Here is a 14,082-nt window from a genome sequence, read left to right on the forward strand (position 1 = left end):
CTGATGTCATAGTTCTCTCCCAAAACAAAGGACAAACAATAACAACAATTGGCATTTAGGGCATCACTTGGCATATAGTTTGCATCTAGCAAATGATTTTAGTAACCTGACTTCTGTATCATGTGTATGTAACTGCACTAAATATTGGTAAAAGACTTAAGGAAGACTTCATGAAAGAGAAAGTATCTGAGACATAACAAGTCCTTGCCTTGTAGGAGCTTACATTATTTTGGGGTGGTAGAACAAGGACAATAAATAAACTTCTATAATGCTATACAAACTAGTTTTCTATTCCATTTTCTCAAATATACATGTTTTGATGATTCAAAGGAAAACAATATATTATCATTATTAGTTATTTTATGATTCAGACTTGAATAATTAAGATGATTACAAATTATTAAATTTGTATACTGAATTTCAAGCCTCCATTCAAGTGAAAGCAGTTTAGATAAGCCATAGTTGCTATTCTCATGGAGAGCAAAATTTATTACTGACATCATCAAGAAAATAGTTGATAGGTAAACTAAGGATAAAATTCTTTTTTTCCCCCTGAAGCAATTGGGGTTAAGTGACTTGCCCAGGGTGTATACACAGCTAGGAAGTGTTAAGTGTCTGAGACCAGATTTTGAACTCAGGTCCTTCTGACTTCAGGGCTGGTGCTCTATCCACTGCGCCACCTAGCTGCCCCTAGGGATAAAATTCTAAGCATGAAAAACATCACAAGCCAATGAATCAAGGTGGGAGTGGATTGACTATGTTTGAGAATCAAACACCCAAGCTTGAACTCTGGCTCTGCCATTTTCCAAATGCATTATTTTGAACAAAAGAAACAGGAGAGCAAAGTAGATAGAATGTTGAGTTTGGGATCAAAAAAATCTATTAAATCTTGCCTCAGACAATTGCTAGCTCTTGAATCTTGTATCAGTCACTTAATTTCCCTGTCCCTCAGGTTTCTCATCTGTAAAATGAAATTACCTTATCATGTATCTTTCAGCTCTAAATCTATGATCCTAGGAGTCTTGGGTTCCAACCTAAACCTAGGCCTCAACATGGGTTCACATTTCAACCTTGGCAATTGCTAGCTATTGACTCAGGCAATTCCATAGTATTTAATTAAATATTATGTTATTCATAGATTGTGATCTGTATTCAAGAAACAAATTCTCTGAGCCTCATTTTTCTTTCTCTCTAAAGTGAGAATTATATAAATATTTATTATATTATATAAATTATATAATTTTTTTTACCAAATTCACTAAATCCTAATATTTCATTATTTATTTTATAAGAAATGATCATCAAGATAGTTTCAGAAAGACCTGGAAAGACTTATATGAATTGATGCTAAGTGAAATGAGCAGAATCAGGAGATCATTGTATATAGCAACAAGATTATGTGATAGTGGCTCTTTTCAACAGTGAGATAATTCAAACCAGTTCCAATGGACTTGTGATGGAGACAGCCATCTTCACCCAGAGAAAGGACTGTGGGAACTGAATGTGGATCACAACATAGCATTTTCACTTTTTGTTGTTGTCTGCTTGCTTTTTGTTTTCTTTCTCAATTTTTTCCCTTTTTGATCTAATTTTTCTCGTGCAGCATGACAAATGTAAAAATATGTATAGAAGAATAATACATTTAATATACATTCAATTACTTGTTGCCTAGGGAAAGGGTGAGAGGAAGGGAGGAAGAAAAAGATTTGGAACTTTTTACAAAAATCAATATTGAAAACTATACATATATTTTGAAAATAAAAAGCTTTAAAAATAAATCCTAATATTTCCTTTGTCATGGTGGTTGAGAAATTCTGGATTTCAGAGAAAGAGCACAAACTTTAATACAAGCCTGATGATAGATGTTTGTCTATTATTCAAAAACCTTTTGAAATAAATTTAGAATGTCATCACAAACTTATCTGTAGGATATTCAATTTTATAACCAAACCTTCAATCTAATGGAAGAGCAGCAGGAGAGGGTGCTCAAATACACAAAACCACAAATTATTGAACTCTATAGTTTTATTGTGAGGAAGAAATAGATGAAATTTGTGAAACAGCTGAGGGGAAATTACAGAATGTCCACATTTTTAAAAAAGTAATTTTTGTCTTCAGTGACCAAACTCATTTATCTCATCTCCATATCTCATGGGGCAACTCATCACTGCAGACGAGTATTTTCATATATCCTGTTCAATTCCCACTCATCCCCCTTGTTACACAGGACTACTATGATTCCATGTAAAAATGTGCATTTCTTCTTTGATTGATTTTTTTTTCTTACCCTTTATATCTAAGTCATTTCCCAAATTGTATCAATTCTTCTTTCATAGTTTTTTTCACTTCCATCACTTCCTCCCAATTCACTCAATAGCCATTTTGGCTCCATCTCTCACAGCTTCTTCCTTGGATAATTATAGTAGCCTCCTAAGCAGTCTCATTGTTTCCAGGTTCTCCTCTCTTCAATCTGTAAGAAAACTACCAAAATAATATATAGGTCAGACCAGATTATTTGTCTTTTAGAACCTTTTACCTTGTCAGCAGGAAAAGATATCAACTACTTAGCTTGACATTTATGATCCATCATAATTTATTTCCATTCTATCTTCCCAGATTTATGTCATTTGATTTCCCTTCTTTTACTGTGTTACATTCAAATTAAACTAGTCCATGCTGGAATTCAATTTGCCCAGTTTTGCTGCTTCCATACATTTGGAGAACTTTATCTCTTTGGAATGCATTCTTTTTGGTCAGCATATGTTAAGATTACAAGGTGAGAACTCAGGTTGTCTGGACAGTTCGCTGGCTCAGGATTCACACCTTTGTTTTGGGCCTTTAAAGGGAGTTTGCACCTTTATAATTCTGAGGGAGAAAGTTCATTGGTTGAAGTGTTTCTCACAAGCCCCGTTGAGTTCTCACTACAATCTCTTCGAGGATAAAAGAGGGCAGCATTGGGTCTGGAAAGTAGTCTAGTCTGGGATCGGGTTGAGACGGCAGTCCCCAAGGACAACTTAGAGACGACTGGACCTTTACAATTCTGAACCTTGACAAGCATATTGGAATTTTTTCTTACTTTTAAGCTCTGTTCTTTCTCCTTGAAAGCATTATTTCCATGAAGTTTTTCCTAACCATCTTCCCTCAAATATGTTTTCTTATAGCACTCATACCTAGAAAGCATAGTTTCTAAATCTCTCTTTGCCCTTATAACATTTATTATAATGCATGGCTTATTCCCACCTATTAGTTTGTAAATTCCTTGAGGAACAAGGACTATGTTTTCATCATCACATTACCAATACATAAGAGTACTTTTCACACTGTGGGGATTTCTTCCACCAATGGAAAATGTAAGCCTGCTTATCATAATGGATAAATATAAAGGAGTTGATAGGTGAGGGAGATGGATGGGAATAGAGAATAAGCATTTATATAATGCCTACTAATGTAACAGGTATGTACTGAGCATTTTGTAACATTATCTCATTTAATCCTTACAAAAACCCTGCAAGGTAGATATTGCAATTATTCCCATTTTATAATTGAGAAAACTGAGGCATACAGAAGTGCAAGGACTTGCCCAAGATCATGCAGCTAATTTATGAGGTCATATTTGAATTTAAGCCTTCTTGATTGACTCTAGGTCTCATGCTATATCCATTGTGCCAAATAGCTGCCTGAGGCACATAGAGCTTAACTGATTTTCTCAGAGACATACACCTAGTAAGAGAAAAAAAAGCAGGATTTAAATGCATTTCTAGTTCTAAACCTAGCATTCTATCAACTACCCCAAGTGCCCCTGATTTGTCCAAAACTGGACAAATACCCAATAAAATACCCAACAAAAATTTAACTGATTTGAATCAAAACCCAAAAAATTTGCCTTAATAAGACAAAAAAAAAATTCTTAGACTACAACTAATTAATTTAATAATTAAATAAATGAGTAGTAATGTGTTAACTCATCATTCAACAAGTATTCTTTGAGGTTCTATTTGCATGACAAAGATACCACATGAACTAATTTTCAGTGGTATAGACACTGCTGATAATTACCATAGCCTTTCTTTATTGATTTCCAGAGATGCTGCTTTCTCAAAAACCGGCATCACAGTAAATACTCCAGAATCAGAGTTGGCATTTAATTAATCTCTACCAAACCCAGATCGAAAGTCAGTATTATACCTTACTTGTGAAAGAGAGCAAAAAATTCCTCCATTCCTTGGCATATCACTGTCACAAATGTTTGAACCTTGGCATACTACAGTAGTAAAGTTGCCTTAGAGGCTCATTTGACTGTGTTATCTATAAAGACATGGTCATTGGGTACAATTCAGGAGAAGTGCCTCCTAACCCCCAGAAAACGAGCACACATTAAGAAAAAGAATATAAGTTTTCATCTTTATACAAATGCTAGATTGAGGATGTGTAAAATAATGTCAATTATAGGACAGTGAACTGGAAAACTTGATAGAGTCATAAAAGATGCAAAGGTTGGAGACATTCAGGAAGATGTGGGAATGGTCTTAAAGAAATAGAGAAATATGCTGAAATGTGCTCTGGCAACCAAATGTGAGTTTTCTACTTTTTAGGTGAAACTCAAAAAGAAAAATAGCCAGATGGTTTTTCATATAATTTCAGAGTTATTGTCTGGTTATTTGTGCCCTTTAAGGTAAAGCCATACCGATTTTTTTCATTTCATACATCATTTGATGAAATGCCCTTTAAAATGGAATGGTATATGGTACTTAACTTTTGGGAAACAAAATGTAGTAGAAAATAAATTAACTTCTCTCCTTACATTGGGATCCAAAGGCCTCACCTTATTAATGACCTTAGAGACTATCATAAAGCAACTATAGCTGTTTCAGACAGCTGAACTCTAGCTTAATGGGAAAGCTCATTAATCAGGCATGAACATCAAGGCCATGACCACTGCAGCTGGTAGCAGCAGCCTTGCAAGAGAGCTCATTCCCAAAGGACACATCAAGAGAGGATTCTGATGTAGAAGGCAGTGCAAAGGTGGGGAATACAGCCCAATTGGTTTTCCTTTATTTAATGGAAAAATCAGAGCAGAACAATGTTCCCAGTACCCTGAACACATACATTCTGTTATTCAGAAGACAGCTTTTGAAATTCCAGCCATTCATCCCACCATTCCACATTCAGTGTCTTCTACCTCATTTCCTCAAAAACATAGACAAATCGCTTACTTCATTAAGGGTGTCATGTTAGACAATGAGAATATCCAAAGATTACATTAGAATGTAATCCTCCTCCCACAGAGCTTGCATTTTAGAATGGTAATTTTACATATAGAGAAGACCCCACCCTACCCTACTCTGCATGCAAGGCCCATGTATAATAAGATCTATCCCCTTGTGTGGCTAGATGAGCTGGAGGTTACTATACTCTCCTCAGAAGGAGGGAGTGCAAGGCTAGAATTATAACTATTTTCTCTCTCCATTATGTCCCTATTCTCCACTTGCTATACCAAAAATGTTGGCAAGTTCTCTTTAGGAAAGATCTAAGATTCCTTTCTTTTGTTGAGCAGAGTTAACTTACTACCAATTGGAGAGATCCTTCACTCTGTATTATCTGCAATATATTCTCCTATGGATATCTTCCCTGATTACTGATTTGCTACAATTTGGATAAATGGGGTTCTCTGTTATTTTCTGTGTTTGTTCATTATAAAATTTGTATTCAGTGGAAAGAGTTCAAACCTTGAGTCTAAAGCTTGGGGCCCCCTTTCCCTAGTAAAGACACAGTGATCAGACATTAGACTGAACTTAATCAGAACCTTATGCTTGATAATATGGTTTTGACTTGTCGATGATCTTGAGATTTAAAACCACTTCTATACCCCTATTACTTTCTAAGATGCTCCCAAAGCTAAGACAGGACCTAGGAGTTAGAATACAAAAGTACCAAGATGATTGATTGCAATTCCACTTAAGTGGCTTACATATAAATATATATGAGATAATATAAGTCATGTTTTTATGGAAGCATAGATCAAAAAATAGTGGAAATTTTACTGGTCATTCTGTCTAAATCTTTTTTTGTACAAGTGAAGAAACTGAGGTCAAAGAAGAATAAATAATTTTTGATCATCTGAAAGAACTATATAAATGTTCATTATTGTTCCTATCACTTTTTGGTTCGTATATTTCTGATTTCTTAATTTCACTGGATAATAACCTCAGCTAATACACATCATATATCCCAATTCTACAAGTGAATTGATAATTTCCTATTTTGCCATTATTTAGGATTACTTATAGCAATGAAAATGTAGGTATTCTCATAAAACTTTGGTTATATGGTTTGTACACCTATTGAAGATCAAAAGTGAAAGTTAAAATGACAACCAGCTATTAAATTGTTTTTAATTATCTGCCAAAAAGAAACTAAACACTTTAACATTATATATATATATATATATATATATATATATATATATATATATATATATATATATATATATATATATATATATATATATATATGTTGTTGTTGTGGTTGAAACTTTTGGTTAAAAGGATGATATAAAGGGTCACATAAGAGCCTACCTCTTATCTCATAAACCAATATCTGAAAAAGGCCCTAAAGCAATGATAACAAACCTCAAAGAAAAATAGGTTATGTTCTTCCTTCTATTCAGTCCAGAAAAGCACACATACACACAAAGGTGTCCAAAGGTGGGGGAGTCTAAGAAATGGATTATACTGGAGAAGCCAGAGGGAATCCTGAAAAAGATTTGGACCTTCCCTGACCCTGTTTTGCCCAAGCACGAGCATGAGCTTTTTTCTCCTGTTCAGTATTTTGATAATGAGACTATAATTAGTTGTTCTTAAAGAATGACTTCTGCAGGTTACATTCTAAATGTCTTTTTATAGCCTAATTCTTTTCTTGGGATGCACTAGAAAGTGGATTTGATCCCTTGGGAGTCCTAATTTTCTGTCTTTTTCATTTTCAGATTTTTCTTCAGCCTTGAGTGAATAAAACAAAGTAAAATAACTTACAAAATCAACCCCAAATTTTAAGTTATGTTGCTTTATGGGGTGAAGGGCTGCCCATTCTTCCATAAAGAATTTGAAAAGCAAAATCTATACCCCCAAAAGGAGGTGACTACTGTGAAACTGGCAGGATAAAATTGCCAGACATTTGCTCTGGACTGTGGGCTCATGAAAAGATTCTTCAAGCATTTCACACTCCAACTATTTCATTTATTGGCAGATGCACAGGGCTAAGCAGCCTGCCAAAACTTGTGATAGTCTGGTCTCAAGGAAATTAATTATTCAGATTAGAAGGTCATCTTTGAATGCTAGTAACGATTACAGAATTTGTTATTCAACCAAATAGCCCAAATGTGGATTCATGCCTTCCCTATTACCAAGGGCAATTTGTGACACTCTAAGAGCAATGAATGAATGATGAGTAACCATTGTTTAAAACAAGAGTTACTGCACTGTGGTCCAAAGGAATTACCTAAACATGAATCTTATGCCACATCCATAGGACTACAGGGTCTGGATTTTTTTCTCTGGGTTATACTTTTCAAGAAAAGAAATTCTAACATTTATTAAGTATGATTTTTTTTGTCTTAAATAATATTTTTAATATGAGGACTTTTTCCATGGAAGCTTTATGGATAGACTGAACAATGACAACATGTTGAAATATATATATATATATATATATATATATATATATATATATATATATATATATATATATATATATATATATATATATATGTACATATATACATATATATATATATGTACATATATACATATATATATATATGTGGATGATACTTCCAACATTTTAAACAATAAACACATAATCCAACCTTTCTACTAACAATAGAAAATTGTTTTCTTATCAAAATAAGACTTTTTTCTGACAAACCTAGTCCTCCTCAATTTTGTAGCCTGAAACCACCTTCTTCATCTTGAGTGCTGACACTCCACTAATCAACAATTGGGGATAAAATAGAGGTTAGGGGGAAGATGAAATTTTAAGGAAAGTTAGACTCAAGACTTCATTGACTCAGAGAATTCCTTATGTGGAAATTTCCTCCACCAAAACCAAACTATAAACACATCTATAATTGAATCTTAGAAAGTTACTTTCAGGCACAAAAAGGGTAAGGAATTTGAGTATGGTCATCCTGTTAGTATTTGTTAAGAGGCCTTACTGGAATCCAGATTTTCCTAAGAGAGTATTATGACATGTTATTTCATTATATAAATAAATACATAAATAAATAAATAAATCAGAACAAGGACAGCTACTCTTTTCCCTAGCATCAGAACCTAATGCAGGGCTTAAAATCAATTCTGGTCACAGCTAAGAAAGACAAAAACCATTGCTTGTTCATTAAATGTGCTTCATCTTTAAAGAATAAATGTTTGCATTTATTTTATAATATTTTATAAAAGCATTTTACCGTTGGACCTATATCTCCTTTTTCTCAGACTCTATTTCCCAGAGATGATTGACAGTGGCATAGCAATTATATGTCAGTTGTTTTGTGAGACACTGTTAGAGACTGGTAACTCGAACTCATTGATAACAGTTATGTGGTCACTAACCATAACTCCATTAAATTGGATATTAAATTGTTTACACTTTTTGTTCTCTCCTTTCTATTATGAGAACTCCCTCTTGGCAGAGAAAGCAAAATCATTTTATTGACCCCATGAAGTGGAGTCCTGTTTTTAATCCTTTTTTTCCTTAAACCTAGCTTTAAAAAAGAAAAGATCAAGAAACTGTTTCAATGCTAATTTTAGATCATTCCTAACTTCATGATACCTAAAATTATCAATAGAAGATTTTGTTCTTATCTCTATTTATCACACATTGCGTGGAATTGCTTGTGTGATTTTATATATATGTATGTGGTCCCACATGCACATGTTTTTTGATGAACTTCCATTTCTACATTGGTCTCTTCAAATTGCTGACTAATCAGAAGCATTTAAATTTGTTGTTATAATCTCATTTTTGAGAGCTTGCCATTAGTCTTTGTCCAATATCTTCTATAACATATATATATATATACATATATATATATGTATGTATATACATATTTTACTAGGTTTTATCAGTTGTACTGCATTTCTGGGAAAAAAAATTCTTTTAAGCTGGGATCCAAGAAAATAAATACTATTCTCGGGCACCATCTTTGTAACCAAATGTTCACTTCCCAAATCCACATTTCTTTCTGTAGCTCCTACATTTAATTGGAAGCAGTAATGATAGCATCACTTGTTTTCCCCAAATCCTCTTTCTCTTGCCAAGAATGTAATAATTCTTACAAATGCTTTCTGGGTCCTTCTGATGGTAACATTTTTTCCAAGTGGTCATCAGACTCACAAGCTGTGATAGGCTTTTCATAACATCTCATATACATGCCATGGAAAGAAAGCTCTCTTATACCTTTTGTCAGCCAACCAAATAACTACATTCTCTAGCATGGAGACACTGACTCCTCATCTATTCTGCCTCTCGCCATCATTAGCTTCTCTTTTGACAATTCCTGTGAATTTCTTGCATCATAAGAAGCTGCATCTATCTTCCTCAAGGAGTTGAATTTATTCCATTGTGGAAAGGATCTGTTGCCTATAACTTAGCTCCAATATTCAAAAGACAATTGATAAATGTTTACACTGTACAAGGGACCAAGAAGCAGAGCAGAAAACAGAAACTGAGCTAGCAGATCACATTTCATTGGAGAGACACAAAATATAAAAATGTAAATGTATTCATGAATACTTGAGGATGAAGAGAGCATAATTAATTAAAGGTCTGTAGCACTTGAAAGAAATTAGGAATTCTAAAAGGAGTGTGCTGGTAAATATTTCAACAACTGACTCTGATAATGCATGACACACTTTTAAATTTCATCTTTATTATTAACATTTTCTTCATCAGTTTCTCAAACCTAAGAAATCAAGAAAACAATATAAAAGCTTTTATTTGTGGCATTTACCAATTTCCAGGGAATAAATATTGACACTGAAAATATAACAATTGGCTCTTGGGAGTCAGTACAAGCTGGCTCCAGAATAACCCCCATTTGGATTTAAAGATGGAGATAAAGAAATGCATTTCAGGCATAGCAGCCTTTGCAAGAGCAAAGAAGCACGAGACAGAATGACAAATTTCAGCAACCAAAAATATGCCACTTTAATTGGAATGTGTGCAAAGGAGAAAAAAATGTAAAATAATCCTGGGTAAACAGGCTGTGACCATAATGTAAATGCCAAGCTGAATAAGTCATATATTATCTTCAAGGAAACAGGGAGCTTGTTCAAATTCTTGAGCAGAAGAGTTACACTTTCAAACTTGAGATCTAAAAAAAAATTTGGTACCAGGTAGATTACAGAAGTCAAAGATTGGAAGTTGGGAGTTCCATTAGGAGACTGCTGCAAGAACTTACGTAAGACATGAAAACTTGTAATAGAGCCACGACTTTATAAATAGGACACTGATGAGAAATATAGTACAACTAAGATTTACAAGACTTGACAATGTATTGAAGATGGGGAGTGAAATGAAGAGTTCCATTTTTCTTGTCCTTCTCTGTTAGATTATCCAAATTTCCAGCCCCCTAACAAAAGCTATCATTCCCCTCTACCTCCCCTGTCCATTTTCTCCTTTGTGTTCACTTTCAAACATGTTTTGCATTTGCTCCAAGAATGCTTTTTTTTCCTCTGATAACCTTAAGACAAAAATGTTCCTCCCCATTCTTTTTTCTTCTCTTCTCAAGTAGAGACCAATCTGCATTCTGTGCATACAAAAGTCTTACTTGGCACCAGCAGAAACACTAATGAGGTGCCTTCTCAGGAAGCAAAGCAAAATTCTTTTTTCCTCCACTGTTGTTGAAAGCAAAATCCTCAATCCTCTTATCATTCCTGTTGGTAGCTCTCAGCCAAGTCTCAAGTTGAACTATTATGGCAATTTCCAGTGGTTAGCTACAATGGAGACTCACTTTCCTGGGGCTCTTGATAGAGGCTTAATTTATTTATCACAAACTCCCCTCCTTTTTTTCACAAGAGAATACCAGCTCACTCAGTTGTCTTTGATTGACAATTAGAAATTCATGCCAAGGTTTAATGCCAATGGAAACTATTCTCAGCTGTTCTCTGTGAGAGGGTCTCAAGCAGAAATCCAATTACCAACAAGGCTTTATCTCATTAAATCTAATTACCTACCTCTTCTTTCCTCTACCTGCTGATAGTCTTCAGCTGCTACCTTAATACTTCTCTGGCCACAGTATTCATGGAAAAATATTTGCTTCAATATGCACTCTTTCTACCATAAGACACTTGCTACCTATAGGTCACTGAAACCCTCTAAGTATCAAGCAAAGTCAATGAAACTCTCTAAATCTCAAGTATCTTCACTGTAAAGTTAAGGGAGCAGATGGATAATAATAGCTCCTGTTTCATAGGGTTAATGTTAGGATCAAAAGAGAAAACATATGGAAATTGCTTTTGCAAATCTTCAAACTTTATGCAAGTGTGATTTACTATTCTTGTAATACTTATTCATAAAGGATTTATTATTTCCATAATGTGAGTGTTTCTTCCAATTAGAATATTGCAAACTCCTCTCTATGCTTTGTGAGATGTTTTTCATAGACTAGCCTGGATTCAAAATCTTCCAACTTGGTCCCTGTTTATACTCCATTGACACATTGAAAAAATAAAGTCAGCTCCTCCCTGTATTGAGGTGTCAATTTTATATTTTAGTTATGGTCAAATGAGATATCATATGCAAAATACCTTGAAAACTTTAGAGTACTACATACATATTGGTGATTATTATTTTATAATATAGGAATGAGTCCATTTATAATTATATGCAAAATGAAATTGAAACACAATTTAACCATATAACTCAAACCTTATATGACATCTCCTTAATTATCTTCATAATACTCTGATGGAGTAAGTACGCTCAAGTATGTCCCCATTTCTGCTGCCATAAGCCTAGTTCAAGACCTCAAGATCTCTTTCTGTGATCAGATTAGAAGAAATGTACCAGTGCAATGATCAACTATGATAGATTTAGCTCTTTTTAGCAATACAATAATTCAAGAAAACTCCAAAAGTCTTGTGAATACTATCCACATCCAGAGAAAGAGCTATGGAGTCTGAATGTTGATTGAAGTATACATTTTCATTTTTTGTGGGGAGGATTTCTTTCTCTTGGTTTTTCTTTTTTATTCTGATTCGTTCACAACATAACTAATGTGGAAAAATGTTTAACATAATTGTACATATATAACCTATATCAGATTGCTTGCTGTCTTGCAGGGGGGGATGGAAGGGAGAGAGGAAGAAAAATTTGGAACTCAAAAATGTATAAAAAATGAATGTTGAAAATTATCTTTACAAATAATTGGAAAAAATACTATTAAGTGGGGGGGGAGTCAAAATTAAGGAGAAAAATAAATAAATAAAAATTAGAAATATATACTTATTAGACAGTGGTAAAGCTTAGGGAGAAGAAAATAAGTGGAAATAAACTTAACTGCCAAGAACACCTATGGAGAAATATACCTAGAAGTAATAGTAATCACACAAAGGTTCTATAATGGCTGCTGTAGTAGGAAGAAGCTAGTGGACATTTGCAGTTTCATAGAGACAAGAAATCAATCAGATTGTGAACAAGAGCAAAAATGCTCTTAGACTCAAGTGCTAAAATAGCTCCCAACAGTATAGAGAGTTATAGAATCATAGAGCAGGATTTCAAATTTTATCTTGTCTAATCTTTAATGTTGTAAATTTCATATGCATCTCAAACACACAGCCATCTAGTTATTGAATAAAGATCCCTATTCAATCAATCATTTAATAGTTAAAAAGCTTTAATTTTAAAAAATGACAAAGTTCACATGCCAAAAAAAAAAAAAAAGTGATTAGCTATACCAGTAGTCATACTAAGTATGGGAATACAAAGAAGGGCAAAAATACTAAACCTTTTTTACCACCTTCAAGGAACTTACATACTAATAGAGTAGACAAAACCAAAATAGGTAACTATAGAGAGAAAAGCTCAAGTAGCTGATGGTACCTGGATTTCTCCTTAAGATGTAAGATTTGAACTAAACCTTAAAAGGAGTCAAAAAATCTGAGAGAATGACCTAAAGAGGAATGAAAAGAAGGCCTGTATCACTGGACCATCAAATGTCTAAAGGGAGATAAATTACAAAAAACCTAGAAAGGTAAAAAGGATGTAGACTGTACACAGCCTTAAATGACAAAGGATTATCAGATCAGATCAATGATTTAGGCCAATCACTTTTGTGTCTATAAGGAAAATGGGTAGGAATGGGAGTAGACTTGAGGTAGGGAAATCAAGTAGAAGGATATTAAATTAGTCCCAGAAAATTTAATGATACCCTGAACTAGTGAGGTGACTATGTGAGTGGAGAAAAACATGCAAATGAAAGATTTTATGAAATTAGAAATCAAAAGACAGGAACAGATTGTATATGGGAAGAACATAAAAGAGTAAGGAATGAAAATGAGATTTCAAGTCTCAGTGACTAAGATACTGATGTCCTTGAAAATAAGGAGGTTCAGAAGAGGTTCAGAAGAGAAGAAAATTTAAAGGGAAAGATAATGTGTTTTATTTTGGACTTTATAGATTAATGTCCATAGAACATTCAGTTCAAAATGTCTAAGTCAGAGATGTGGTATTAGAACACCAAAAAAGAGTAGCTTGGATAGATAGACAGACAGACAGACAGATAGATAGATAGATAGATAGATAGATAGATAGATAGATCTGAGAATCATCTACATAAAGATAATAATGAATCCATGGGTTCTGATGAGATGACCAAGGGACAGGAACAACCATATGTCTAAATACTTAGGCAGTATGATAGTGACAAAGTAGACTGAGAAGGAGTAGTCAGTAAAGTCAAAGGAAAATTATGAGAGATAAAGGGGAGAAAAACAAAAGAAACCAGTTCCTGCCTACCTCCAGTGACATTGTATTTTGAATCAAAGAACATGGATTTAAATTCTAGCTATACTATGTGGCCTTGGT

The 14,082-nt window shown here is 33.9% G+C and overlaps 1 long non-coding RNA gene across 3 annotated transcripts in view; it reads right to left on the reverse strand.

Moving 5' to 3' along the window:
* Positions 1–2,007: 2,007 nt before the first annotated feature.
* Positions 2,008–14,082, reverse strand: part of LOC141559445 (uncharacterized) — a 180,581-nt gene continuing 168,506 nt past the window's right edge. For all 3 annotated transcript variants that reach the window (XR_012487424.1, XR_012487423.1, XR_012487422.1), the window contains one exon: positions 2,008–2,481. This is a non-coding gene — a long non-coding RNA (uncharacterized LOC141559445). The remainder of the gene's footprint in view (positions 2,482–14,082) is intronic.

The sequence above is a fragment of the Sminthopsis crassicaudata genome, chromosome 3, assembly GCF_048593235.1.
Source record: "Sminthopsis crassicaudata isolate SCR6 chromosome 3, ASM4859323v1, whole genome shotgun sequence".
Taxonomy (NCBI): Eukaryota; Metazoa; Chordata; class Mammalia; order Dasyuromorphia; family Dasyuridae; genus Sminthopsis; species Sminthopsis crassicaudata.